At 46.1% G+C, this 27,723-nt stretch overlaps 1 protein-coding gene across 1 annotated transcript in view; it reads left to right on the top strand.

Moving 5' to 3' along the window:
• RAD50 (RAD50 double strand break repair protein) overlaps positions 1 to 27,723 on the top strand; it is a 257,110-nt gene that overhangs the window by 15,343 nt on the left and 214,044 nt on the right. The window contains exon 3 of the mRNA XM_065918132.1: positions 23,643 to 23,681. The gene's annotated coding sequence lies outside the window, so the exon portion shown is untranslated. The remainder of the gene's footprint in view (positions 1 to 23,642; positions 23,682 to 27,723) is intronic.

Below are 27,723 nucleotides of genomic sequence, written 5' to 3'. Positions count from 1 at the left end.
GTGTAGCGTCTTCCCAGACTAGGGGTCAAACCTGTGTCTCCTGCACTGGCTGGTGAATCCTTTCCTGCTGAGCCACCAGGGAAGCTCCGACAGGCAATGCTTTATGCGGTGTTTGGGAGCAGTAGATGCCGTGAGGGAGAGTCAAACCAGCGAAGAGCTTAGAGTGACAAGGTAGTCCAGGAACACTTCTTCAACGGGGTCTTTGAGCAGAAGTCTAGGTGAAGTCAGGGAGCAAGCGAAGTGAATGTCCTTGTTCCAGGCAGAGGGAACAGTAAATTCATAGCCCTGAGTGGGGACTGTTTGCAGAACAGGAAGGAGGCACTTGCACCAGAGAGCCCGCTCCTCCTACCAGAGAGAAGAGGCAGCGGCCGGAGGAGGGGCGAGCCCTGCAGGGCACCAAGGGAAGGTAGGGTTTTGTTCTCCTCCCAGCTCTAGGGTGTGGTTGAAGCATTGTTCCTGGTTGGTTGGCCTCCCATCTCAGAATTCTGTTTAGACCCTTCCCTAGCAGTATTAGCCACTGTTAGTTCCATTGTCTGCAACTATGAGCCCTGATACAGAGCTTTGCCAGGAGAGGGAAGACCAACTATGGTCAGAACTCAATATTGACCAGCTTTGTCGTGAAATAAAATTTGCTTTTAAGGTTAGAAAGGGTGTACTTGAATATTATATTAAAATGTTTAAGTTTTGGTTGGAGGGGCTCCACCTTAACACAAATGGGAATCCTAGTCCTATCTTCCTCTTAATCTCCTGGCTGAGGGCCTAAGTTGGCCAACTTTGCTTAACCTTTCTGGTATCATCCATAGAATTTGGCTCGTCGTGGCATTCTTGCCCACAGGGAAGGAAGAGGGGGAAAAATGACTTATTGGGGGTCTTTCCTGTCTTGGAGGTCTCTGATTCTGTGGACACATGCTACAAAATGTGCTTCAGGAGACTAGGGTTATACCTTAAGTGATGTCTGGGGAGTTGTGATTTTTATTTATATTTCGAAGCCCCTCTTCCTAATTTGCTTTGAAACGTTTTTACAAGTGTCCTTTATAAAGTAACTCTGTATGTCACAGTGGGGAACAGCTTAGAAAACACATGATCCTGAGAGCCAGAGCCACCCTTTCTAACTGTGTGGCTCTGGGCATGTCTCCTAACTTTCCTGTTCCTCCACAGTTTCCTGCAAATGGCAGAGAAAATAATAGCTACCTCAGAGGAGTCTCTGAAGATGAACGTGGTGATACATCCAGCATAGGGCCTGGTTCAGAGTAAAACCTCAGTGAATGTCAGCTATGATGACAGTTTAGACCGGGGAGATCGAGCGACTTGCTTCAGGTCATGTGGAGAGTTAGGAGCAAAGCTGGAAATAGGAGCCATGGCTCATGGAGTCCCAGGCCAGTGCTTTCTCCCCAGGATTCACTTTGGTGTCCAAGAAAAAATGGTAATATACAGGAACAATTCTGAGTCTAATCCTCTGGCAGCTGGTACTGGCTGTTGTAGGGGATTGAGGCACAAGGCCTTCTCAACACACGGGACCCTCAGTCTTGGGCATTAGGAGCCCCTCATAGAAGGGCATCCATGGTAACAGATGCTGGGAGCCTCCTTTGTTTTCTGAGAGGCAGAGCAGGGCTGGGGGCAGTGTGTTTCCAGTGTTCCCTTCCCCATTCCCCACCAGACCAGAGCAGACCTGCACCACCCTTGCCCTCTCCCTGGGGTGACACAGACTAAACCTGGAGTGTGGAGGGGCCTGAGCAAACATGCAGGTGGCAGGTGGGCACTCGAGAACTCTCTGTCCTGAGCAAAGCTGGGCCCTTACCCCTACAGCAGTACTCTACGTCAGGCCTGCAAACTGGGTGTGGGAGAAGTCTCCTAAGACCCTCTGGGAAAAGAAACCTGACTTGCCCTATGGGGCAGGGATGGCAGATGCTCTTTCCCGCTGCCCTGGTCACCCTGCAGCCTGAGGACTGCTCCCGCTGGTCTTAGATACACAGTTGTGGCTCTTGCTCCTAGCAAAGGAATTTTAAGGTCTACCCAAGTGGGTTTTCCCAGGATGTGCACAGCTCTTAAATTTTTGCTTCAGCTAGTATAGCACCGTGGGGAAGTCCACAGTCAGTCAGGCCTGGGCTTGAATCCTGGGTGTGCGTCTTTGTATGTGTACACAGGTGAGTGGGGGTGTACGTGGGAAACTGTTCAGCTTCTTCACCTCTCACTTTCTACATCTGTAAAATGGGAACAAAGAATGCCTACCTCATAGATTTGCAGCTTGAATTAAATACAGTAACCTGCGTGAACTGTTTAGCATGTGCATGGCCCATGGTAGCTATTTTTATCATCCTTGTCAAGCATATCAGTAGGCTCCACTAGTCTGTGGGTGGAAACAGCTTTCATGTGTGGTTCAGTCTGTTGAAGGCCGTACATCAGGAGCCTAGAATGACTGAGCCAAAGAGCTCAAGCCTGTCTTTGCTGTACTCCTACTTGTAGTCATTTCTGTTATCCCAGGCAGGTAATCAAGTTTCTGCTGGTGTGTAATGCCATGCCATTCACTTCCCTGTTTCTCTTCTATTTAGTTCATTGTTCTTGAAAGAAAAAATAGTTACATAGCTGAAATGTATTGAAGGTTTTATAACTAAAAGTTTTATGCATCTTATCTCCTTTAATTTCCATGACAACCAGATGAAGAACCAGCAGGTAAATGATGCCTAAGGCTACACTGCTGTCACGCAGCAGAGCCAGGCCTTGAGGGTCCAGTTTGAGAGTCCACGCTAAGCCCTGTACTGCCTCCCTGAATGGGGCAGTGGCTGACCTTGGTGGCCTTGAGGAGTCAGGTGGTCTGGTCTGTCCCCCAGCCCCCCCCTGTGTGTCACAGAGGGGAGAATGAGAATCTGTCTTATTGTAGAAGCTTCCCTGAGGACACTGTGACGCTTCCTTTGGTGGCCACTTCAGGTCTGCAGGGGCAGTGGCTTCCCTCTTAGTCCCCTTGCAGTGGCCTCTCGAGGCCAGTTGTCCACCCTTGAGGGTTGTTCTGTCGAGGGTGTGCTCGGTCGTCAGATGGACACGCTGACAGCGAGGGTGACGTTCCCCTGGCAGGCTGAGGGTGGGACCTTCTGCCACTCTGACCGTGGTGCTTGGCATCCAGTGCAAATGTGGCCACTCTTCAGCCCTGTCTGCCCTCCAGCCAAGTTGCCTGACCACAGCTGACTCCTTCCTCAGAGGTCTGTAGGACTCCTGGCTCTGAGAGCAGAGAAAGTGGCCTGTGGGCCCGCTGGATCTCTTGAGGAGATGAGAGGCCGTGTTTGGCGTGGCCTGCAGTCCCTGGGTTGACGCAGGTGGTGGTGGATCTGCTCCAGCCGCAGCAGCCCCTCCAGGGCTCCCCAAGGTGCCTGGAGGCTTGAAAACCAGCATCCACCCTGGGGGGGTTCTTCGTTCAGCAAGCACTTATTGAGCACCTATTTTGTGCCTCCAGAGTTCACATGAATGAGACGTCAGGTGCCAGTTGGTGTAGGGCTGTCCCACCCAGCGGGCAGGGCCGCCAGTGGCCACCAGGGAGCACCACCGCTCTCAGAAGGACCCAAGGCTGGCAGAGGAGCCAGGTTGGCTGTGTTGCTGTTTATCTGAGCAGCTTCCATGACAACCGGAAGATAATTACCTGAGGTCAAGCAAATCCTGGAGCAAGATTAGGGTGTCTGGATAGGGTGGGGCCTGCACTGTGATTTGAAGACCCTTAAGTGACCAGAATGTTTTGGATGGTCAATTCAGTGTGTTTAACTAGTTTGTTAATGCCCCACTGTATTCCGGAAAGGATTCAGAGTGACTTTCCATTCAGCAGGTTTCTTAGAGGGAAGAAGGTATCCTAAGCTTGCTCTGAGCTAAATGTTAGGGTTTAGACCTCACAGGGGTCATTTACCAGCTCACCTCCATGCTCCCAGGGCTGGGTCCCTGGAAAGCACAGCCTTTGCTGCCAAAACTCGTTTGCAACATTTCTGTGCTCACCTCCTGGTTCCTTTGCAACAAGTGGCCCCGATGTCTTCCTGCCTTGAAGCAAACCACGTGACTTAAGAGAAGCAAATCTGACCTCAATTACCAGGTGCAAATATCAGTCACTGGGAGTAACCAGGAGGCCAGTGTCCCTGGTCGTTTTGGCCTCTGGCGTTAAACATTAAGAGTGCACTGTTCAGGGCGTGATAAAGACTGTCTCTCACAGTTTATGGTTTCCAGTAAACCAAAGGACTTCAAGGAAGGGCCAGGGGCAAGGGAGAGACTCAAGGCCTGGCCCGCTGCTGAGCTGGCAGAGCAGTTTCTGCAGGAGCAGAGGGGCAGGAGAGAGGCCGCAGCTTCTCAAGGCTGTTTCTGTGGCAGAGCCAGGGAGACATGCTGCCAAGCCATGTGAGGCAGGGCCAGCTGCTACACCCAGCCAGGCAGGTCCGTGTATCACCACCACTCAGGGTGGTGATGTGGGAAAGGAAGATTTCTGTTCTCAGCGTGCTGGACACTGCACTTCCTTCCTGCTGGGTGCCAGCCCAGCTGGGAGCCCTGAGCACGTTCCTCTGTCAGTCTGAGCAGTGGGCATCTGGAGGTGCATTCTCAGCATCTGGAGCCTGCAGAGACATGGGCCAAGATTCCTCAGCCTCTGGTCACAGGACGCTGTAAGCAGGCAGCATATCCCACCTTGGCCTGGGAAGGAGCCGAGGTCCCCCTCCCGGCCTCCAGTGCCATGAGGGAGACGCGTCTCAGTTTCTCTGGATCTCCTGCTCCAACAGCTGAGAGAGAAGGTATACATCAAATTAAATCAAAACACAGTAATAGTTGCATGCATTCATTTGACAGACATTTCATGAACACCCCGCTAAATGGCATGTACTTTGCCAGGTGCCAGGCATACAGTTATGAACAAGGTTCCTGCTCATATGAAGCTTAGAGTCTAGTGGTAAAGATAGAAAATAATTAAAATAAACACATAAATAAAATGTCAACACAGTAAATGTGATATAGCAAATTAAACCAACTGATGCGTAATCAAGTGACTGAGTGACTGCTTTGGATCAGGGGTCAGAGGCAGCCTCTGAAGAAGTGGCATTTAAGAGATTCCTGAAAAAGAAGAAGACTGATGAAAAAGCAGGTGAGCAGCCGTAAGGTTACCTGTCCTGACTGCTGTTGGTGCAGGAGAGGCAGGGTGATAGGAGGAAAGGAAGAATGCCATAGAACATATAGTTTGGTTAATTTGATGCCTTGGGATTTGTGACACTTCTATTTTCTGAATTATTTCTTAAACATTTTTTCATTCAGTATCCTTTGTGTGCCAGGCATTCTGCTGAGTGGTGATAAAACCAACATGAGTATGTCAAGGTCCCTCAAGAGGTTTTCAGTCTGTTGGGAGAGTTAGGCCAGGAAACAAGACAGTGTAGTATGTACTGTGAGATGATCAAAGAGAGTTAGTGGGATCATACAGAGGGTTTCCCAGCCCCTTTGGGTGTTGAGAGGAGGAGATAAGTTAAATAAGGCTTCCTGGAGGCAGTGACATCTGGGAGGGTTTGGAGGATGAGGTGAGATTAGTCAGGCGAAGAAGGCAGAGTGTATGTTCCAGGCAAAGAGGATGGCCTATGCAAAGGCCTGGAGAGGGAGAGTCAGCACATGTGAGAAAGAGCAGATACACAAGAATGTTCTGCTCTGTAGCCTATACCAGACACTCAAGAGTAGCTTGCAGAGTTAAGACAGATTCCTCAGGGGCCACGTCAGCAGCAGGCAAAGGCTTAAGGAAAGGATTCTGGGGTTCAAGAGCTCAGACAACTCTCTGGACCTCCCTGCCTGCTGGGAGTCATCCCATGAGAGGACCAACTCACTCCAAGCAGACACTTCCCAAATTAGAATATAAGATTCACTTGAACCAGGCACATAGATGCGAGCATGCATGAACATCCATGTGAACAAATTTGACTACTTCATTTTTGGAGGAAAGAGGGTACTGAGTTAAAACCTATTAATCTATGGGTAAGAACAAGATTTTGTATTTAGGGTAGGAATACCTCTTTGCATCCTTAGAAGTCTCACTAGGCTTTCTGGCAAGTCTCACTAGGCTGTAAAATTGCAAAGGCATGGTTGTTACATCCCAGTAAGTGCTTAATTTGATCATAAATTAAGATAATCTCATGTTCACTTCAACCTGATAGGGAACATACAGCCTTCTCCCATCCTTTCCTCCTACCTCCTCCCCTTATTTTGTTTCTCTCTCTTCCCTAGTCCCCAGAGCCCCTGATTATCTTTTTTATGCACTCATTGCACCCTCAAAACCCTGTAATAGTGATAACAGCAGTTTATTACTTGTGAGACACCTCAATCATTCATGACCTATTAAAATCCAGAAAGTAAGCAGTAAGATAAAAAGGCAGCCAGAAAGAGAGCAAGTGAGAGAGAGAGAGAGAGAGCCAAAGTTCAGAATGAATTAACGTTTATTGAGGACTTGTGGACTTACTATGTTCAAGGCCTTCTGCTAAGCTCATCACATTCTCTGTTTTGTTTAATCTTTCCAAAAGCTCTTCCGTTTGTGCCTCCAGATCTGTGCTCCACCATCTCCACCTGCTCTGTGCTGTGGAAGACTGACCTGTATGCACTGCATCACCATCTGCCTTGCCTCTGACTTCTGGCTAGGTTTGGCTAATAGAGAGTACTGGCCAGAGATCGGTGGACACAGGAAAACTAGATCAAGAATTTATTCCCCTGGTTTGCCATTGATTCACTGCAGGCCAGTTGCATCCTCCACTGAATCCCACAACTCCAGTCAGACACCTGTTCAGACAGCAGCCTCCCCTGGGCTTGTTTACCGCTTCCCTTCCTTCACACCTTCAGGCTAGAAGTAGTAACAGCTCCCCATTGTCACCAGCCCTAAAGTGCTTCACTAACCGTTGTTGATTTCCTTAAACCCTTCCAATAAGAGTGTGCCATCTGTTTCCTCCAGGACCCTGATGGTACGATAAACTTTTTGAGGGAAGCACAGTTCAGTTCAGTTGCTCAGTCATGTTCGACTCTTTGCGACCCCATGGACTGTAGCAGCCAGGCTTCCCAGTCCATCATCAACTCCCACAGCTTACTCAAACTCATGTCCATCGAGTTGGTGATGCCGTCCAACCATCAAGTCGTGATGTCATCCAGCCAAGAGGGAAGCACAGTATTATCCCGTTGTAAGATAAGGAACCTGAGGTTAAGAGAAATTTAATAACTTGTTCAAGAACACACAGCGGGCAAATGGTAGAACTAGCACTCAAATCCAGGTGTTCCTGATACATGTGACTAAACACACGTATGTTCAGTCATATGTCACGTTGCTTCCCAGGACTAAACACCACCTCCCCCAGACTCCACTAAATATCCATTTTCTCTTGTATTTTGTTTCCTAATCCACAGCCATTTAAAAAGAGCAGAAATTATAAGTCAGTGCTAAAAGCAGGCTTTCAGTTAAATAATGAGAAGTGATGGTTACAGTTTGAGAAAACGCATAATTGCTATTAAAAATAGGCCTAAAAGCATAAAACACTTTCAGAGTTCACGGTTGGCTGTGTCTTCTCCACGTTTTGAGGGATGGTAGTGCTGACACTATAGTCCACTGGAGCCCAAAGTAAAATTTCTCAGTCGGCCAGAAGAGTTAAGTTGGGGTTGCCCAATTCTCCCTCACACTATTCCTTATTATAGTGGCCAGTTTTCATGCTTGATTTGTGACACTGCAAGCAAAGGGGCAGAGGTTCTTTTTAGTTCTGAAACTGCTGATTCAGTTTGCATGAGGATATTACTTTTTAAGGAACTTTCAAAAACACCTAAAATTTAATTGTAGCCATAGTTGAGTTAGAGAACCCCTGGGTGTAAAATTTTCTCCACCTCCTGTTTATAGACTCTGACATCATTTGGGTTTGGAGGGAGACTCTGGGGAGAAAGGCCAGGAGACACTCAGCAGGTGGAAGGGCCTTTACCTTGGGATTCTTATTGATGGACAGCTGTATGGAAGTTGTTATAAAGACTGTCAGCTCCTAAGTGTCCTCTTGATGGCTTGTCTGGCCTTCAAGATCTTAGCATGAGGAGACTAAAAGAAGGCTTCTTTGCATTTATTTATTAGTTAAAGTTGACATTTTAAAAACACTTTACATTTGTATTTCTTTTGAGAATTCTTTTTCTTCTTTTCAGCCATATCGTGCAGCACACAGGATTTTAGTTCTCTTCACATGTATGTTAGAAATTGCTAGTTGTTTTCCAGTTTCTATCCCCACCCCCTTTCTTAGTAACAAATCCAGTTTTTCAGCTGAGCCCTTTGCCACATGACTGAAAGTCTGTGTTTCCGTGAAGCTTGGTATGGCCATGTGACCGAGCTCTGGCCAATGAGATGTAATCATTATGTGGGATTTCTAATAAGTCCCCTTAAAAGGAGAAGAGTGTATTGTTCTACCCACCCTCCCTTTCTCCATCCGACCTCCTTAAATGAGGGCATGTTGACTAGAGCTCTAGGAACCAGCATATGCTGAGAGCTGTACCCTAAGGATGGGGCAGAATGAGCAAGATGCCTGTCTCTGATGACTCCTGGAGTTACCATCCTAACCCTGAGCCGACTGTGAACTTCTTTTTTTTTAATATAAGAGTGAAATAAACTTACATCTTGTTTAAGCCCCTATTGTTTTATGTTATATGTAATTGGACAAAATTCTAATCAATACAAAATGCTTGTTTCTGTCTGAGCCATTTTTTTTGTTAGTGGTTTTTTTTTTTTTTAACATAAGAACGATGTTTCTTCTCTGTAAATGTTGTGAATATTAGCCCTATTTTCGCATGCCTTTTGGTTTTGTTTGTGTTTTGTTTTTAAAGAATAGTTTTTTTTTTTTTTTAATGTTGTAGAAAGTTAACAGACTTTTAAAATGCTGTTTGCAATTATGTTTAAAGTCCTTCTCCATTCAGATCAGATAACATTCACCAATATTTTTTCTAGTTTTTTTTTTTTTTTTTTAACAGTTTCACTGTTTATATTCAGCATTGTAGTCCACTGGTAAGTGCTGCTGGTGAGTTGTGACTCTTTTGTAGGTCAAAAGTTTCTATCCCCAGCTACCCTCCTAGCTGTGGGACAGAAGCCAGCATCACTTCTCATTTACACCACCTGGCTTGGCCCAAGCCTCTGCACTCAGGCCAGTACACTCCGGCACACATCCCCTCTGCATCTCCTTCCTCCACCCTCTCCTCCTCTGCGAGTCATGTACTCACTACCCAGGATAGCACTCTGGGCTTCTTCTGGAACTTCTGTCTTTGCCACCCTGCATTCAGCTCTATTCCCAATCATCTCTAGTTCCTGTTTACCTAGACCAGGCCATTGACATTGACAGACCTCCCCAATATCCCAGAAGCTTTTTGTTATATTTTCCTCTGGATAAGAAATATGAAGAATTTTAATATATTTTTTCCCAGGACATGGAGCTTTTTAAATTGCAATTTTTGTTTTAAGAGAGATTATCTGTGTTTATCACCTTAAAAATTGGAAAATACAGAAAAGCACCAAAATAAGTAGAAATAAAAACCTGATTCTCTCTCTTAATAGTACTTTGTAAAAACATAAAGTAAAAAAGTGAAAGCCCTCTGCTCTGAGAAATAACTGTTATCAACGGTTGATGTATCTCCTTCCAGACTTATGTGTATAAGCACATGTAGAAGATACGTATATGCACACTTATGTTCTTGAAAACTGGATCATGCACTATATTCGTTCAGCAACAGGCTTTTTACAAATGGCAATATAATGAAAACCTCTTTCTTTCTAAGACAGTACAAAGAGGCCTGCTACACTCTTTTTAAAGACTGCATAGTATATTATTTTATTGTGTGGATGTACCATTTTTTATCTTCCTTCCTACAGATGAACATGGAGTTTTCTAATGTCATGCTAATATATATAAGGCTACTATAAATGCCCTCATTATTATATTTTCATGCATTTGTCCTAGCATTTCTGTAAGATTTCTAAAATTTGGATTGTTGAGTTAAAGAGTATATACATAGTAAATTATACAGGCTGCCAGTTTCTTCATGTCAAAATCTTGTACCAATAAATGCACTGTCCTTTTAAATGGTCCTTTCACCGCCACATTCCGTCCTTACTGGTTCATTCCTTACTCTGTTGCTAGATAACATTTGTAAAATTCATATTTGATCATGCTTCCCATATTTAAAAGACCTCAGTGGCTACTCCTTGCCAACAAGTCAGAGTCCAGACACTGAGGATTCATCCAGGATCCTTCTCAGTCAATTTGGATCCTCTGGGTAGCAGACACCAAGACGGAGTTCAAAGTGCAGGAGATTACATGAGGGGACTGGGGGGTAATGCCTTTGAAAGATGAAAGGAGGACTTCCCTGGTGGTCCAGTGGTTAAGAATCTGCCTGTCGGTGCAGTGTACACGGTTCCATCTCTGGTCTTGGAAGATTCCACATGCACTAAGCCCATGTGCCACAACTACTGAGCTGGTGCTCTAGAGCCTGTGCTCTGCAACAAGAGAAGCCACTGCAGTGAGACGCTCGCACACCGCAACTAGCGAATAGCCCCTGCTCACCATAACTAGAGAAAACCCACAGCAGCATTGACGACCCAGTGTGGCCAAAATAAATAAATTAATTGAATTCTTTTAAATAGATAAAGGGAAGGCAGCAGGAGGAGGTCAGGAGAAGGCAGCCTCCAGAGGGAAGTCCAGCAATCGAGGTCGACCTCCTGGGAAGGGAGACGGGGAAGGAAGAAGGATTGAGTAGGAAGACCCTCTGACTGTGATGCAGCGCTGAGAACCTCTCAGTCAGCTCACTGGGAAGCTCCAGCATAAAGATTGCCCACTAAAGGAGTACCACTAGGAGCAGAAATAGACAGGCCCTGACACCCCTGCCATAGTCTGCTTCTGGCTGGGAACTTCCTAGGAGGCAGTGGGGCCTTGACTTGAATGGTTGGTATGGCAGATGCTGAAGCTGCAGGTGGGCACTCCACACAGCAGGCCCTCTGAATGGCACTTATCCACGGCTATCATAAACTGCAGCCTGCCTTTTATTTTCTCATTCCCTGCCCCCAGACCTCAGGCTCTGGCGCCGCTGGCCTAACTACATGATATACCCCATGCAACCAACTGTCCATTCCACTCCCTCCCCAAATCCTAAGCTTTGTTCTGTCAGTTCTTTCTGCTTGGAATATCACTCCTTCCCAGCTTTACCCATCAAAATCCTAGTATGTTTTCAAAGCCTGACTTAAATGTCACCTCTCTAGGTCACCTTCCCTGATCCCACCATGCAGAACTAGTTGCTCCTTGCGCCTAAGGTGCCATTTGTAGATTAGTGCTTCCCAGGTTGGATTATTCCTAGCTACTCTTTTCTAAGATTCTTGTCCCCTCAAACTTTAAAACCTAGCACAATGTAGGTATACAATAAATGTTGACTGAACTGTTTTCCTGCTCCTCTCAAAATGCCCAGAGATTGCATAACTCCAGCTCCTAGAATGGTAGGACGCAAAGTCAGTGGTCAATAAATGTTTGCAGAATTATCCGGAACCTCATGTGGTGAGGCAAAGCGGGCCGAAGGGTGCTGGGGAGAGGTTGTTTACTGTAAACAGTAAACAACTGTTAGGGATCACTTGGTTTAGTACCAAGTCAGAGTTTTAAGACTAGAGCGTGTCTTTGTCTGTTTATATTTTTCTCTGTGATTTGGAAAGACCCCAAAGGTTTTGTGTGTGTGTGTGTGTGTTTTTAAGTCTTTATTTTATTGCCTCTGGTCAACAGATGGGAACTTTTGGGGGGCTTCCCTTTTTCAAACACATTTTTATGTGTTGGGATTTTGCATTTCTTCATCAGTCATTCTCTTTATGGATGTAAGGAGAGCCATTAGGGTACCTGGCATGAGATCTCCAGTTATTTTCTAACTGAGTATATTTAGAGAGTGGAGGGAATTGGGAGGCATAGAAATATTTTTCCTCTTCCTCTTTCCCACACCCACCAGTTAAAGAACTTCCCTGGGAGGGGACCTGTGGGAAGTGGCGGAGGGTTTTCAGGGTGGGCATAGTAGGGCTGACATCAGGGCTTGGTGCGGGGATCAGGGTGAGTGGAGAGAACTGAGAGGAAGAACTGCTGACCCAGACTCTTCAGCCTCCTTTACGTGTCCGTTGGCCACTGTCCCTCAGCGGAAGGAGGTTAGGGCTGGGGTGGCCACACTCTCCCTCTTCTCTTCAGCCTCTCCAAGCTGTGGGGCCTGAGGAGAAGCACAAGGGTTTTCTGTCAAGGTGGGATGGTCCTGTGCCTCTGCCTTCTGTCCAGGGTGTTCAGTGCAAGAGGAAGTAGGGCGGTCCTGGACTGAGGCCTCCGCTGCTGGTGCTTGCTTGGTGGTGGTTAGGAATGCTTAGAGGCTTTGCTTTATCAGGAAGCCCCTCCAAGGCCCGAGGTTCTTATCTCTAGGTTCAAGGCTCATCTTCATGGGCTGTGAACCCATTCTGTCCCCTCAAGTGGTATTTTATTGTGTATTTGGTGGAGACATAGCTCTCATCAGATTCTTTTTTTACTGGAAAAGTCTTTGATCCAAACTATACTGTAGCCCAAAGAAGAATAGCCTTTCTAATTAAAAAAAAAAAAAAATTAAAAAAAGGAGATGTCTTTCTGTAAAAGCTGGATTCTAGTTGGACTGCCAACTAGGCGATCCCAGGGTGATGCTAGAAAGACGCCCAGACTGTCACCTTCACACTGTGATTGTCCCTCGGGAACTTTGCATGTCCCCTGTAATCAAAGTTTGTGGTTTAGGGACCAGGACCGTGTGGGTTCTGTTGGTAGAGATCCAGAGACCTGAACCCCTGAGAGTTGTGCCAAGTAGTCTGACGTCCACCTCCAAGGACACCAGCCCAGAAACAGGGCAGACCCTGCAGGTGTGTTGATGGGGGCAAGGGAGCCATGTTGGCTCTGGTGGGCATGGAATGTTTATGAGAATAGAGTGTTGCCAGGCTTTTAAATGAATTCCAGCATAACCAGGCTAAAATCCCCTACAAACCTGAGTTCTGGGCAGATTCTGGTCTCCATATTAGGGGAACAGTCCTGATGCCGCAGAAGCACAGAGCTTTAATATGACAGCCTCTGCAATTTTGACAACCCCCCTACTTTTATTTTTTAAGTCCTGGCCACAATTATAAATAGGGAACTATATCTGTTGAGACTTCCCAGGAATTACATAAACAGTTTTTGGATGGTTATATTTTTTTACACGACAGTTTCTGAAAACACTGGGAAAAAATCCCACTTATTTAACAGCGTGATGCTTGAGCCAGCCCTGGGAGTCCCTGGGAGGCCTTGCTGCAGAATCACTTCCTCCTGGCTGCAGTGGGGGCAGGGCTCTGGCGTGGTCATGAAGCTCGCTGACCACGCAGAGAAGGAAGAGCAGGGCACAGTGGGAGGGCTGAGGAGGCCTCAGATTGCTCCTCCTCAGGACATCTGCTGTGTCTTATCACCAGCAGAGAGTAGGGACCCAGGATGCAGCAGCCATAACTTTTCTGAAGGCTTGGCCCTTCCGCGAAGGAGCATATGCTTCAGATACGTTCCTCCCACTTGAGGACTGATGTGATCATAGAAACAGGGTTCCTGGGCCCCTAAGTCATAGTGAGAATCTTCCCTTCTTTCAAAGGACTTAGCAGCCTCAGTCGCCTTGGAGGTGTCTTGAACCTGAGGGACTGAGCTTCATCTGAGAAATTCCTATGTCTCTTTTGGCAGCGCCTGTCTCTCCTGTAGTAGCCTTCAAAAGCCATCTAGACAGAAAAACCGATCTTCTGCACCAGTGGGAGTGGCTGAAAGGATAGCAGGAAGGCCTCTTGCCTCAGTGTCATCCTCCCTACCTCAGATTTCAACTCTACTTCAATTTTGCCCTTAGAAATGCGCTTTCAGTTAAGCGTTCTCCTTCCTGAGGTGTTGTTTTGAAAATACAGTTAGCTAAAGATGCATTTAAGTCATTAGTGTAATTTAACTTTATACTGTAAACTACCTTCACCTTTAAATAGAGGGCTTGGTCCAGTGGTTCTCAGCAATTTTTAAGTCACACACCTCTTTTAGAACCTAGGGAAATAGATGGACCATTTCCCCAGGAAAACTCATGAACATCCAGGATTTTGTATACCACTTGTGGATTTCAAGGAGCCCTTTGACCTCACCCTAGAGTTCTGAGTTCTTATGAGAGGACGGCAAATGGGAGAAGGTAGTGATGAGGAGTAGGAACCGGGACAAACAAGGGCACCGGGTGCTGCTGCTGTGACCACTTTGTGGTTTTCCCCAAGACCCGTCGTGTGAACACGTCAGAAATGAAGTCTGTCGCCTGGCTAGTGCTTCTGTAGGTAGTGATGCTGGGGACCTGTGCACCACATCTCTGAGCGCCTAAGAGTGTGTGGTGTATCTCCATGAAGCTGCTTAAGAGGAAAACTACCTTGGGGATGCTGGAACTGCCTTTCTGCTGGAGGAGCCTTGTGTCCCTCTGGTGGGCCAAGGTCCTGTTGGCAAGGTGACAGGGACCACCAGCCTGCTACCACCACCCCCCAGTAGAAGAGGCAGCAGCTTGGTCATTCTGGACTGCATACTCATGACCTTGAGTCTGAGATCTCTCTTATTTTCTTTGGGGAAGTCAGCTTTATGAGGCAGCTTGTGATTCCCTGGGTATTGTTCTGTTCAAACTGGGGGAAACATGGGGGAAGTTTTGGGATCTAGACTTCATCTGAAAGCCTCGCAGGGGATTTTGGAAGTGATGCAGCATAGTGAAACAAGCATGCAATCATCTGTAGTCCCATGCTTGTGATGTGAAGCTCCTTCTGTTTGTGGTGACTCGAAGAGGGGAGAATTCCCCCATCGCGAGCCAGCTGGACAAGTGTCAAAACTGCTCTCTCTGCAGGTTTCAGCATGGAGGAGGAGGAGCAGGGCATGGACTAGGGGAAGCCCCCAGGGTTTGTGGGGCTGGACCCAGTTTAACACACATGAGGGGGGGGGGTCCTTCTCTTGAGCCAGTCAGCCAGGGTCCCCCTGTCCCTACAGAGCCATTCTCAGAGCTGGCACAGCACCCTGTCCAAACTGGACACCAACACTGGCTTGTTGAACTGATCAGAGACTCACCTCTCGCCTACATCACATCCTAGAATGAAGCACAGGCTTTGCATGTCACACTCAAGTGGGCACACCCTCATGGACAAATGCAGTCTTTCTCCCACTCAGTCAGACTTTGTCTTTTCAATTCTTTGGATTTTTTTTTTTAATTTTTAATTATTTTTATTAGTTGGAGGCTAATTACTTCACAACATTGCAGTGGGTTTTGTCATACATTTCTTTGGATTTTTAAACATTAGCTTTTTGTGATTATTTCTGTGTTTACTGGATTTATTGACATTAAAACAAATATTTCTTTTTTAAAGAATTTAGTTATTTTTATGTTTGTTTTATTTATTTATTTTTGACTGTGCTGGATCTTTGTTGCTCCGTGGGCTTTACTCTAGTTATGGTGAGTAGGGGCTACTCTCTAGCTGCAGTGCCTGGACTTCTCATTGCACTGTCTTCTCTTGTTATGTCTCCCAGGCTCTAGCGCACAGGTTTGGTGGTTGTGGCAGTTGGCCATACTTGCTCCTGGCATGTGAGATCCTCCCAGATCAGGGATCGAATCCATGTCTCCTGCACTGACAGGTGGATTCTTTACTACTGAGCCTCTAGGGAAGCCCCTAAAATAAAGATTTCTTAAACAGTGTACAAAAAGCAATAGTCATAGATGAAAAGATAAATTGAACTTTCATGGTCTTTTGTTCATCGAAAGATACCGTTAAAAGAATGAAAAGGCAAACCACAGGCTGATACTTTCAGTGACAGAGGACTTGTAGTCAGAATATGTGAAGAACGCCTGTAGGTCAATAAGAAAAAGACAGGCAGAATCAGCAAAAGCCTTGAGCAAGAACATGTTTAAAGTGGACATCTAAATAGTCACTTTGCAAGTTAGAACTTATAACACTGTATATCTACCCTAAAGGACCAAAGCCTAAAAGATTGATAATACCAAATACAGGCAAATCCTCATGTGTTGGCTTCCCTGGTGGCTCAGCTGGTAAAGAATCCTCCTGCAATGCGGGAGACCCGGGTTTGATCCCTGGGTTGGGAAGATCCCCTGGAGAAGGGAAAGACTACCCACTCCAGTTCTGGCCTGGAGGATTCATGGACTTTATAGTCCATGGGGTCCCAAAGAATCGGACATGACTGAGCGACTTTCACTTTCATATGTTGGGGATAGGAGTATAAATTTGAGCGTTTGGAAATTTGGAAAACTATTTAGTAGTATCTACTAAAGCTGAGATTACATTCATTCTATAAACTATCAGTTCCACTCCTAAGTATGTACTCAGTTGGAATGAGTGTTTATATCCTCCAGTGTTCTTATTCATCAACTGGAAACAGCCCAAGTGGCCATCAGCAACAGAATGGATAAGTATATATGCATAAGTCATATGCATACAGTGGAATACACCACAGCAATTTGAAAAAGAACAAACTATGTTGGCACATAACAATATAGATGAATCTCAGGCATGTTGAATAAAAAAAGTCAGACACCAAAAAAGTACATATTGTATGATCTTGTGCTCCTGGAGGATAGGACCACGCATTTTATCTCTGAAAGTAAATATTTGTTGACAGAGCGAGTAAAGGAAGACGCGGCCTTTACTCTCAAAGATATTTTCAGAGTAACATTTGTGTGTGTGTGTTAAGGTGAAATCAGTTTGGGATGCAGTTAACAAATGCTCAGTTTGCTGTAAAACGAAGTAGAAAATACATGCCAAAAAAAAAGAAGAAGAAAAAGCAGAAAAGAATCCATTTTACCTTAATGGGGAAGGGAATGACAAAGGGGCTGTATGATTCAGGAAGAGGCATTCACCAGTGCTCAGGGGACTAGAAGGGCTTCCTGAAAGGAATAGTATTGAGCAGAACTTTGACAAGGGTTGAGATGACAACAAGCAGAGAAGGCCTGAGAAGGACAACCCAGGTTTAGGGAATGGCACATCCAGGTGTTTCTCAGGCTTTAGCACATGTCAGAATCATCTGGAGGACTTTTGAAAACACAGGCAGCTGGGCCCCACCCAGAGATCTTGGTTCAGTAGCTCTGGAGTAAGACCTGAGAATTTGCATTTCCAACAATTTCCAGCTGATGCTGATGCTGCTGGTCTGGGAACCACACTTTGGGACACACTGGCTGGTCCAGGTAATTGCATCTCATGTGAGTCACATTCACTTACTTAGGTAAGTGAAGTGCAAGATGGGAGGGTGTTTTTAGGCAGGTAAAGTGGGCCATAGTGTGGAGGCCTTTGGCTGCTGTCTGAGCTTACACCTAATCCTATAGACTTAATTTAGGGCCACGTGGATAGATGTGTGTTGTATGTGATTTCCAGGGTGTCCCCCTCAGGATCTAGATACCGTCAGCCTTAAGGCTTAAGCTTAAGGCTGTACAGTTGTGCAAGCGATAAAATGCATACTGAGTTTGGCCTTGTAGAGATGAGCCCTGAACAAAGCACATCATCAGAGGGCAACACAGTTTACACGGATTGAAGAAAGGCATTACTTTAAGTCTGCAACACCAGGATTATTTAAAGCCATGTAACACATGCATGCAGGGGCTTCCCAGGTGGCTCAGTGGTAAAAAAAAAAAAAAAAAAAAATCCACCTGTCAGTGCAGGAGCTGCAAGAGACATGGATTCAATCCGTGGGTCGGGAAGATCCCCTGAAGGAGAAAACGGCACCCTGCACCGGTATTCTTGCCTGGAGAATCCCATGGACAGAGAAGCCTGGTGGGCTATAGTCCATGGAGTTGCAGAGTTGGACACGACTGAGCACACAAAAACACCACCACATACCGTGGGAATGGCAGGTGGAAAAAGAACCTGCTGATCTGACCGTTCAGGCAAAAGCAGCAGTTTTACTTTAAAGAGATAATTGCTCTGAATGTTTCTTTCTCATGGCCCACAGCCCTCCCACGTTCCTCAGGACAAGGATGTTACACCATACACCCCGTCCGTTTCTGTCACCAGAGAGACGCACAGAGTCAGGAGATTCCCCCCAGGTGGTCTTTCTTTGGCTCGGGAAAGGAGAGTTAGTCACCTGGGTGGGATTTGGGGAGGGAGGCACACACCCTGAATAGCCCAGCTGAAGAGTCCCTGCCCCTCTCTGGGGCCGTCCTGGTCAGGACACTGGACTTGCAGGACCGCCCTTTCCGGGATGACCCCGGCACAAAGAGCCAATGCCGTCTGTCATCCTTTATACTGGCTTCCAGTTATACCTCAGTAAGCTACAATTCAGTTGCTATTACCGAATACTAAAGTATTCTACTGGGTGTGGTAGAGACACAGATGAATCAGCCACAGACCTGCCCTCCAGAAACGTACAGTTTAGTAAAGGGGAAAGGAGACAGAGGTTGTTCTTGGTCATTAAAAACCCTCCTGCCTGGTCCCTGTTTCCTCCCTCCACATCCCTGGTTTACGTCTAATTGCTCCCTCTCCCTTAGTCACCACTGTTGGAGACTGGGGGCTCTCACTCATTCAGTAGGATCCTGAGGTCATGGAGATGAGTAAATCAAGATGCTTGTGGTCTGATAGGGAGCTTGTCCTGCCGCACAGTTGAATTCAGGCCATCCCTGAGCAGATACCCTGAAGCTGCCACCCCTGTTGCTGGGACCAAGACCATCAGCTCTGGGCAGGAGAAACCTAAGTCCCCTTGCTGGCTGGGTCCCACACTGATAGATGATGCCTGGGGTCCCCACCTTTGCATCAGCCTGTCGCAGACCAGCTAAACCACGGGCCTCTGGGGGTTGCAGCTGTTGCATGCATGGTGATCCATGGGAGGATAAGAGGGGGCTCCGGTGACTGCTGGTACCCTGACAACTCTCCAGCTCCCTGAAGACCCCATTCCTCTTGGAGTTCTGCTGGCCTTTTCCCTCGGAAGCCCTGGGAACTAGGTTGCTTCCTTCTTACCCCCATTCTATTTGTTAAGAGAGTCACCTAAAAGTGAGCAGGGGCCCAGAAATCAGAACTGGGTTTAGATCTTACTCTGCCACTCCCAGTCTGTGCAACTAGGGCAAGGCACCTAACCTTTCTCAGCCTCAGTTTCCTCATCTGTAGAATGGGAATAACAACCTTGCTTATTACTTCATATTGTTGTTCAGAGACAGAGAGGATACAGACAGAATTCTTGTCCTTAAACTGCCCTAAGCCTAACGGGGTAGTTGGACAAGCACGCATAGTGTAATGTGTACCACACCAGAGGCATGTTTGGGATGCAGTAGTGAGCAGAGTAAAGGTAAACTAATTCTAACAAGGGTGAACTGCAGAGCTTCATGTCAGTGCTGTGTGCAGAGCATGGTGGAAGCACCTCTCCAGGGCTTTGGCCGCTAGTGTTTCTTGAATACCTGACACTGTGTTAAGTATTTACCCATGTTTTATATTTTAATTCACAACAAACCAGTGAGGTGTTATCACCCCATCTTACAGATGAACAAACTGAGGCTCCAAAAGGAGCATATATTGACCTGGCGTGGGATTTATTGAGCACCTACTACATGCTAAATTTTACAAATATAACAGTAAACAAGAGAGATCCAAGTCCCTCCCTCCTAGATCTTACGTTCCGCAGGTGAAGTCACTTGCTCAAGATGAGACTGAAATGTGCCAGAGCTCAGATTCAAACCCAGGTCTGATGACCTCCTGGGCTTGTGCTTTTCCCACTCACTCCAGAACTCACTGTCTCTGAGGACATTCCTCACATGGGAGGCACAAACTGTCCCTGCCAGCTCCTCTGAGGAATTCAGGGATTCGGGAGCAAGGCTGGATCAGGAGTAAGAGAGGAGCTCCTATTTCTGTAGAACCCTCTCTTTCACAAGGACTCCCCAGCAGCCCTGCCCCAAAGAAAGACGGCCTGCCTGACCCCTCAGATATTTTCCCCAGGAAGGGGTGGACGGAGGAGCTTCCCCGAGGGGATTTCATGGGAGAGGTGGTGCTGTCTGTGCTCAGGTCAGAGAGAGACACCCCCTTCCTGGCTCAGGTGGGGAATCCCTTTCGATTTCACTTGGCCTGTGGGAGGGGCCTATTATTTTCCTACTCCTCAGGTCCTCTAGGGAGGAAGTCAGGCCTGGGTTATGTCAGAGGATTAAATCAGGCTCTGGGGCTCTTGGGTGCAGGCCTCAGCCCTGCCCTCCCTCTGCCCTCAGCCTCAGGCTGCCTCTTGATGCCATGACATCTGTGGCACTCCCACTGGGCAGTGACATTTTCACTTAATCCAAGGAAACAATGAGAAATTTGCAAGCCTCTTCCACTAAAGAAAAAAGATACATATAGGATTACTCATTATAGTATTTACTCATAGTAGCAGTCACCTGGAAGCAATCTAAATGGCCAGTGTTTTGGAATTAAATAAAATATGATAAAAGTATGCATTCAATGAAATACTATGCAGCCGTTAAGAATCATATGGAGAAGAAAATTATATGAGTGCTTATAATTTAGTCACAACTCATGACTAAAACAATGTACACAAAACAGAATATACAACATGATCCCATTTTTTAAAAATTTGTGTATATATGAGTAGAAAAATGTCTAGAAAGATGCACACCAAATGTGAACAGTAAAAATAAAAAGTATGAGCAATAACGATCTCTGGGTAGTGGAATTGAAACTTCTGTTTTCAGTATTTCCACGTCTTTCAGTGAAAAAAATGTGTGTATTTTCTAATCATGGAGCGAAGAATCCCCACAATATATATTAGAGAAGAAGAGAATATCTCTTTTTGGACCTGTACTTAGCTGGTTCCAGTCCCTACCTAGCCTTGGGAGGTTTGAAAGCTCAAGAGCAGTGTGAGATTGGGCACAGCTTGAGGAGAATGAGCTGCCCTCTGTTCAGTTCAGTTACTCAACCGTATCTGACTCTCTGCAACCCCATGGACTGCAGCACTCCAGGCTTCCCTGGGTCTCATCTGAAATGTCGTCTGCCAGAAAGGCCTCCTGATCGCACACCCGGGCTGAAGGAGGCCCCTCCCACATTCTCTCTTCCTCCCTCACCCCGTTTTTTTGTCTTCATTGCACTTAACTATGTCTGCAGTGACCTGCTGCTCATCTGTTCTGGGTGGTTATTCGTCCTCTCCACCAGAAGGCAGGCTTTGTGGGGGCAGGACCCCTGCTGTCTTGCTCCTCTGACTTCCCATCAGAAGAGACCTGAGCAAAATCTTGGTCTATAAGAAGCAGACCAGGCTGTTCAGCAACCCTCTGAAGTTGTGAGCATGGATCCTAAGGCTGGAGGTGACCTGGAGAAAATGGGATTAACATCCTGGGAGTCTAGAGACAAGCTGATTACTCTCTCTGAGGACCAGAACTGGTTGAAGCTCAGCAACATGGAGAACCTGGTCCAGCTTGGTAACACCAGCTGCCAAATTGTTACGTGTGTTGTGGAAGTGCCAGCTTTGTGCTTTACAGCTTATAAATGAGTGAAGTGAAGCTAGAAGCAGTTTATCTGATCATCCCTTACCCCTTCGCTTCCAGAGCTCCTGAGGCTGCCAGCCCCCATCTGTCCTCTAGCTCACGACTTGGGCTCCCCTCTTTTGAACCTGTTCCAGTCAGGTTCTCATCCCAGCCATTCCGCTGACTCTGCCCTTGACCGAGATCGCCTGTGCTGCCAAGACACTAAATCCAGTTATTAATTCTCTGTCCTCATATGACTTGACCTAGCACAGTGAAGTGCTCCATCTCCTCGAAACCCTTTCTCCTGGTTTCCTTCCTATTGTACTTGCTACTCCTTCTCAGTCTCCTTTGCTGAGCAAGTGAATGGAGCTTAGCCTTCATGAGGGCTTCCCTGGTGGCTCAGACGGTAAAGAATCTGCCTGCAATGTGGGAGACCTGGGTTCGATCCCTGGGTTGAGAAGATCACCCTGGAGGAGGGCGTGTCAACCCACTCCAGTATTCTTGTCTGGAGAATCCCCGTGGATAGAGGAGCCTGGTGGGCTACAGTCCATGGGGTCACAAAGAGCCGGACACAACTGAGCAACTACGCATATACACAGTCTTCATGAACTGAAGGCAGCTTGTACATTGACAGTTACCCGCCTTGGTGACCTCCTCCTATAGCATGGCTTCATAAGAACTACATGCTGAGCACTTGCAAATCTTCATTTCCAGCCTGGATCTCTCTTTCCCTGAACTCCAGACACATATATCCACCTGCCTACTCACCTCTCCACTTGAGTGTCTAAAAGTCATCTCTTGCTTAACAAAACTGAGTTCCTTATCTCCCTGCCAGACATGCTCCATCTTCAGGCTTCTGCATGCAGATAATGACTATTCCTTCTTCTCATTTTCTCAAGCCAAAATCTCAGAGTCCTCTTTGACTCCTTTATTTCATATTTTTCTTCTAAATCCATCAACATATCCTGTTGGCTCTACTTTCTAGTATCTGACTGGATCTCAATACCTGTCCCCCGCCCCAGGCTACCTCTCCAGTCCAAACCACCATTGTCTTTTCCAGGATTTCTGCAGTATCCTCCCAATTGGTTTGACCTGTGCTCCCCAGGTTACTCTCAACACAACGTCCAGACTGACCTTGTTAACACGTGAGACACATCGTGTCCCTTCTCTGTGTAAAACTTTCCAGTGGCCCCCATTTTGAGTCAAAGCTCAAGGTCAGTGCTTGATGAACTTCAGTGCTCTGCACACTCTGGAGCCTCTCACTGCCTCTCTGCTCCCCTCCCTTACTTCCTCTTCACTCACTCTTCCCTAGCCACACTCCCCTCCTCTCTGATCTTTACCATCTCAGACAGGCTCTTCCCTTCTGCCCTTTGCACATGCTGTTGACCCCACCTGGAAAGCTTCTTCCCTACTTATTGTCAGGGTTCATGTCCTCATTTCCTTCAGTTCTTTGTCCACAAGTTATCTTCTCAGATATCCGGGCTTCCCTGGCTACAGTATTTACAGTTTTAGCACTTCTTTCCACCTTCTGCTCCAACATTTCCTTCTACCATCTTTTGCTTTATTTTTTCTCCAGAGCAGTTAACTTTTCTGATTACTATGTAATTAATTTATTTGGTTGGTTGGTCTTCAAGTTCCACAAGGGCAAGGTTTTCATCTGTTTTGTCTTGTGCTATATTTCTAGAGCCCAAGGACAGTGCCTGGCATATGGTAGGTGCTCAGTAAATATTTCGTGAATGGATATATGAATTAAAGTGTATGACGGGGACTTCTCTGGTGGTCCAGTTGTTAAGACTCCACACTTCCACTGCAGGGTACATGGGTTTGATCCTGGGTCAGGGAACTAAGATCCCATATACCACATGACATGCCCACCCCTAACCACCTCCCGCAAAAAAAAAGGTATGACAGAACCACTTACTGTTTATATAAGGCCTTGAGACGAGGGGAAAGAGGTTTCTGCCAGCAAGAGTGTCAATGAGCCAAATGAGAAAGAACTGCCCTGGGCAAGAGAATACCCCTGTGTGGATGTCAGGGGCCTGTTTCTGCCTTGGGCCAGCATGCAGCCAACTCACAGCTGAGTTGCCACAGATGAGCACTCACCACTCAACTTCCATTCAGGCTTACTTTGCCCCAAGGCTCCCCCGTAGTGCGCTCCCTTAATCACTTACTTTCCTTTTTACCTGCAGGTGCCAGTTTGCAGCCTGTTGAAGGAAAACAACATCAAGGTAAAAGCACAATAAGACTGTGTCTAGTTTAAAACTTCTCAACTTAAAAGGCCTTGAAATGTATTCAGTGAAGACCCAGAGGGCTGAAAGTGTTGGCAGACAAATAAAGTGAAGGTGCGGGAACTGGTGTTGACCTCTTGGTTAGAGTGAGAGCTGGGGACAGTGAGGAACAGCTAAGTAGTGAGGAATGGGTCAGCAGAGGCGGCGATGCAGTCTTCAGACCCAGGAGGACAGTGCTTCCCTTGGGAAAACCTGGCAGCCTCCCCCACGACAGTCAGTCATGGGCCCACAGCGTGGCCCTCCTCCTCTGCTTTCCTCCCTCCAGGCCTCTACTCTTCTTTGGTCTCTCTGGAGGTTCTACCCCGCCTGCTGAAGTCAGAGCAGGCCTTGGCAGAGTGTGTGGGCTTTTTTTTTTTTTTTTTAAAGCAAGAATGGTTTGGTTCTAAGTCTAGAGGAATATACTAGGATGCTTCCAGCATAGAGGGGTCTCTGTTTCTGTGTTAAATCACAGTCCAAATTTTAAAAAGTGAAAATACTCAGTAAATAATGAATGTGGGGGGAATGTGCAACGATGTGTATTGCTGATGCGATTGGAAAAGGGGCCCCTTTTAAAAATGTATCTAGCTTTTGTCCAAGCAGTTCTCCCATCTGGAATTTATCCTCTGGAAATAAACACATGTTTGCAAAGGTAGATGAATAGATATTTATAACTGCATTGTTTATAATAGGAAAAAAGGAAACATTGGAAAGCCCAACAAAAAGGAGTTGGTTGTTTAAAATCTGGCATATCTACACAAAGACATGTCATGCAGCAGCATGACCCAGGGGTGTATATATATTGATAAGAACAATGTTTACATATATTGATAGGTTTAAAAAAAAAAAAAGTGTACGGTCAGGCCATTCAGAAGAGCTCTTCTCATTTTTGTTTTGTTTTAAATATTTTATTTATTTATTTTTGGCTTTGTTGCTGCTTTGTTGGGTCTGCATTGCTGCTCAGGCTTTTCTCTAGTTGCAGAGAGTGGGGTCTGTTCTCCATTGTGATGCCAGGGCTTCTCGTTGCGGTGACTTCTCTTGTGGAACGCGAGCTCTAGGGCGCACAGGCTTCAATAGCCGCAGCGCGTGGGCTCGGTAGTTGTGGCTCCCCGGCTCTAGAGCACAGGCGCAGTAGTTGTGGCACACAGGCTCAGTAGCTCATCCACATGTGGGGTCTTCCCAGATCAGACGTTGAACCCACGTCAGGTGGATTGGCAGGTGGATTCTTTGCCACTGAGCCACCAGGGAAGCCCAGAATGGCTGTTCTCTTGCTCTCTATACGTGCCGTGCTGGATCAGTGCCTGCTTCACCTACACCCTATTCACATGACTGAGCTTCCTATATACTTGCTTGCCACAGGCCCCAACTAGAGATTGTTCTTGTCCAAGAGGCAGTGAAGGGCGTGCCCCTCTGCTAGGTTCCCTGGTATCCGATGAGCCAACCTGCTCTCTATTTCCCCTGTAACATGCAGTCTACCCTTACCAGGAGCGAAGGCTGCCTCCTTGTCCTGCTCACCATCACATGGGGGGTGTTGCTCCAGGACTTTGCTTCACATTTGTAAGATGGATCCCCCTATCCATTTATATCATTGATGTCTCTGTCACTGACTCCAGGCTCTTTCTTCAGTCTTGAAACTGGGCAAGTATAGGCCTTATAGGCCTGTGAGATGCACCCCAACAGAGAGAAAAAGAAAAATGGAAAAATCTTAACAAAACATGCAAGGAAAGTGGCTTTGTACTCAGCCTAGAGGGTTTAAATCGAGATCAGTCTCTTAACCCACATGAGAACTCAGGCAAGTGATATGATCTCCTTAAGCCTCTGTCTCCTGCTTGTAAAATGGGCATAATAAGGCCTGCCTCACAGAGTTGTGAGGATTTGGTGAGATTAACACCTCTAAAGGCCCAGCTCAGGGTCCACCCTGTAGTGAGTGCTGGTGGTATTCAGATGAAACATGAACCAGTAGTACTTTTCCTGGGTACCTGTGAGGAAGCGTGGAAACATTCTGCAAATTCATAGACAAATATTGATTTTATTTGGCTGGTTAGAATTATAGATGATTTTCAACAGTTTGAAACTTTTCTGCAAGGAATACATGTTACTTATGTTGACTGAAAAAAAAAAAAATGCAGCCTAAGTAAGAATTGTGTTTTATTCCATGAATTTTATGAGGACTTCAAGCCTGGGAGTCAGCCTCTCAGATAGCTCTGGGGGACTGTTCTCAAAGAGGTAAGGTAAGGGAGGAGCCAGGATACAAAGGAGTTTCGCCACAAAAAACAGGTAGTAAGAACGTAAAAAAATTACTGTTAATTAAAGAAAATTAGACACCTCGAGTTAATGAATTTAGCGCTTTTCTGTGTATGGGAAGATGCAAGAGTCTAGGCTCATTGAAATCATTCCTTTGATATGCACCTTAGCTGTCCAAGGCCAGTATTCTGGCCAGTATCTCAGGCTCACTGTTGGGAGTGGTGGTAATGACTGATGGCTTGATGATCATAGGATCCTTTGTTTGCTGATATGGCAGGCAATATTTTTCATCCACACTTATATAATGATGATGTAATTTTTAAAAAGGAAGTAACAGTTGAAAAGGTTTAAAAAAGAAAACAAACTTCAGGCAGGCCAACTGAGCAGTCTCCAGGTCAAAGCTCCTGAGGACTGAGGTAGAAGGTAGTGGAGAGGGAGAGGGGTAACAGTCAGTGAGTGGGTGAAGGAAAAGGATGGTTAGGCTTGAGGGCTGGTGCCCATTTAAATGTACCTCAGAGGTAAGGCCCCAGACCTCACAAGCACGTTCCCCACTTTGCCAACCTGGGGAGCCTCTGGTAGGAGATATGGTGACCCATCAGATGATAAGGAGCGTATATAGTCCTGGGTGGCTACGGAGATGGCCTGCGGGGCGGGGCTGCAGCCACGGGCTCAGCTCTTGGCCCACCCTCAGAATCCACGCTCAAGGGCAGGGTCTCCCAAGCAAATACAGCCTGCTGGGAATGGGATCTGGTGATGACTGCCCAAGGGCTGCTCTGCCACCCCCCTGTCCCCACCCCTGCTCCCACCCACCAGCTGCTGACCAGTGATGTCAGGAGACTTCTTCCACATGAATGAGCTCTGTGCTGCCCATGCCAGTTTACTGAGCATTCTTGGGGCATGGTTTGCCCACGTGAGTGAATTTTCCAAATAATTAAATATAATCCCATCACACTGCAATTTGTTTATTGGATTCATTTTTAATAAATGTTTATTTTTTCAAATTTATCAAAATAATGCATGCATATGGTTTAAACAAAATAAAGGCTTATAATATTAATAAAAATCCTCTCTCCATGTTTTTCTGCCCCACTCTGTTCAGAGGAACCCCCCTCAACCCTTTTATTATTTTCTGTTTCTATTTATTATGTTATTTCTTGATTTACCAGTTTTAGACCTCTGTGTACTTCTTGTGGTATCTGAGAATTGAGCTCACCTACAAAACCACCTCCAGTTCTTCTTCTTCCATCCTTCCAGTAAGACTAACAAGATTTTTGGTTAACTCAACACATAGTGAATGTAGACATTCTTTACTGCTGTGCTAAGTCATGTGTGATGTATCTGTCCTTGAGTTCTAGAGGAAAAAAATTAATTCTTTGATAATTTTCTCCCCTCTGTTTTACCTGTTGAACCTACTGGATTAATCATCTAATTTTCTTATGTTTTCTCTTTTGTTTCCCCTCCATTTGCCTTTTGGAAATACTTTCTTGATTTTTAAAATTTTTGGCTTTTATATTTTTAATATACAAATACTCATTCTTATTTCTGATTGCTTCTTTTTCATAATATTACAGTCTTGTTTTATGAATACACTATCTCCCATTTATTTCTCTGAAGGTATTACTTACTTTTCATTTGTCTGTTAGTTTTTAATATTTTTCTATTCTCTAAATTGTCTTTGTTTCCACCTGGCTTCTTTTTGTTTTCTCTCTCTCTCTCTTCTACATTGGAAGTTTTCCTCAAATATCATAAATATCTATTGATA

The sequence above is a fragment of the Muntiacus reevesi genome, chromosome 1 (assembly GCF_963930625.1).
Source record: "Muntiacus reevesi chromosome 1, mMunRee1.1, whole genome shotgun sequence".
Taxonomy (NCBI): Eukaryota; Metazoa; Chordata; class Mammalia; order Artiodactyla; family Cervidae; genus Muntiacus; species Muntiacus reevesi.
The sequence above is the reverse complement of the archived record's forward strand: the minus strand, read 5'-3'. Positions and strand labels throughout refer to the sequence as shown.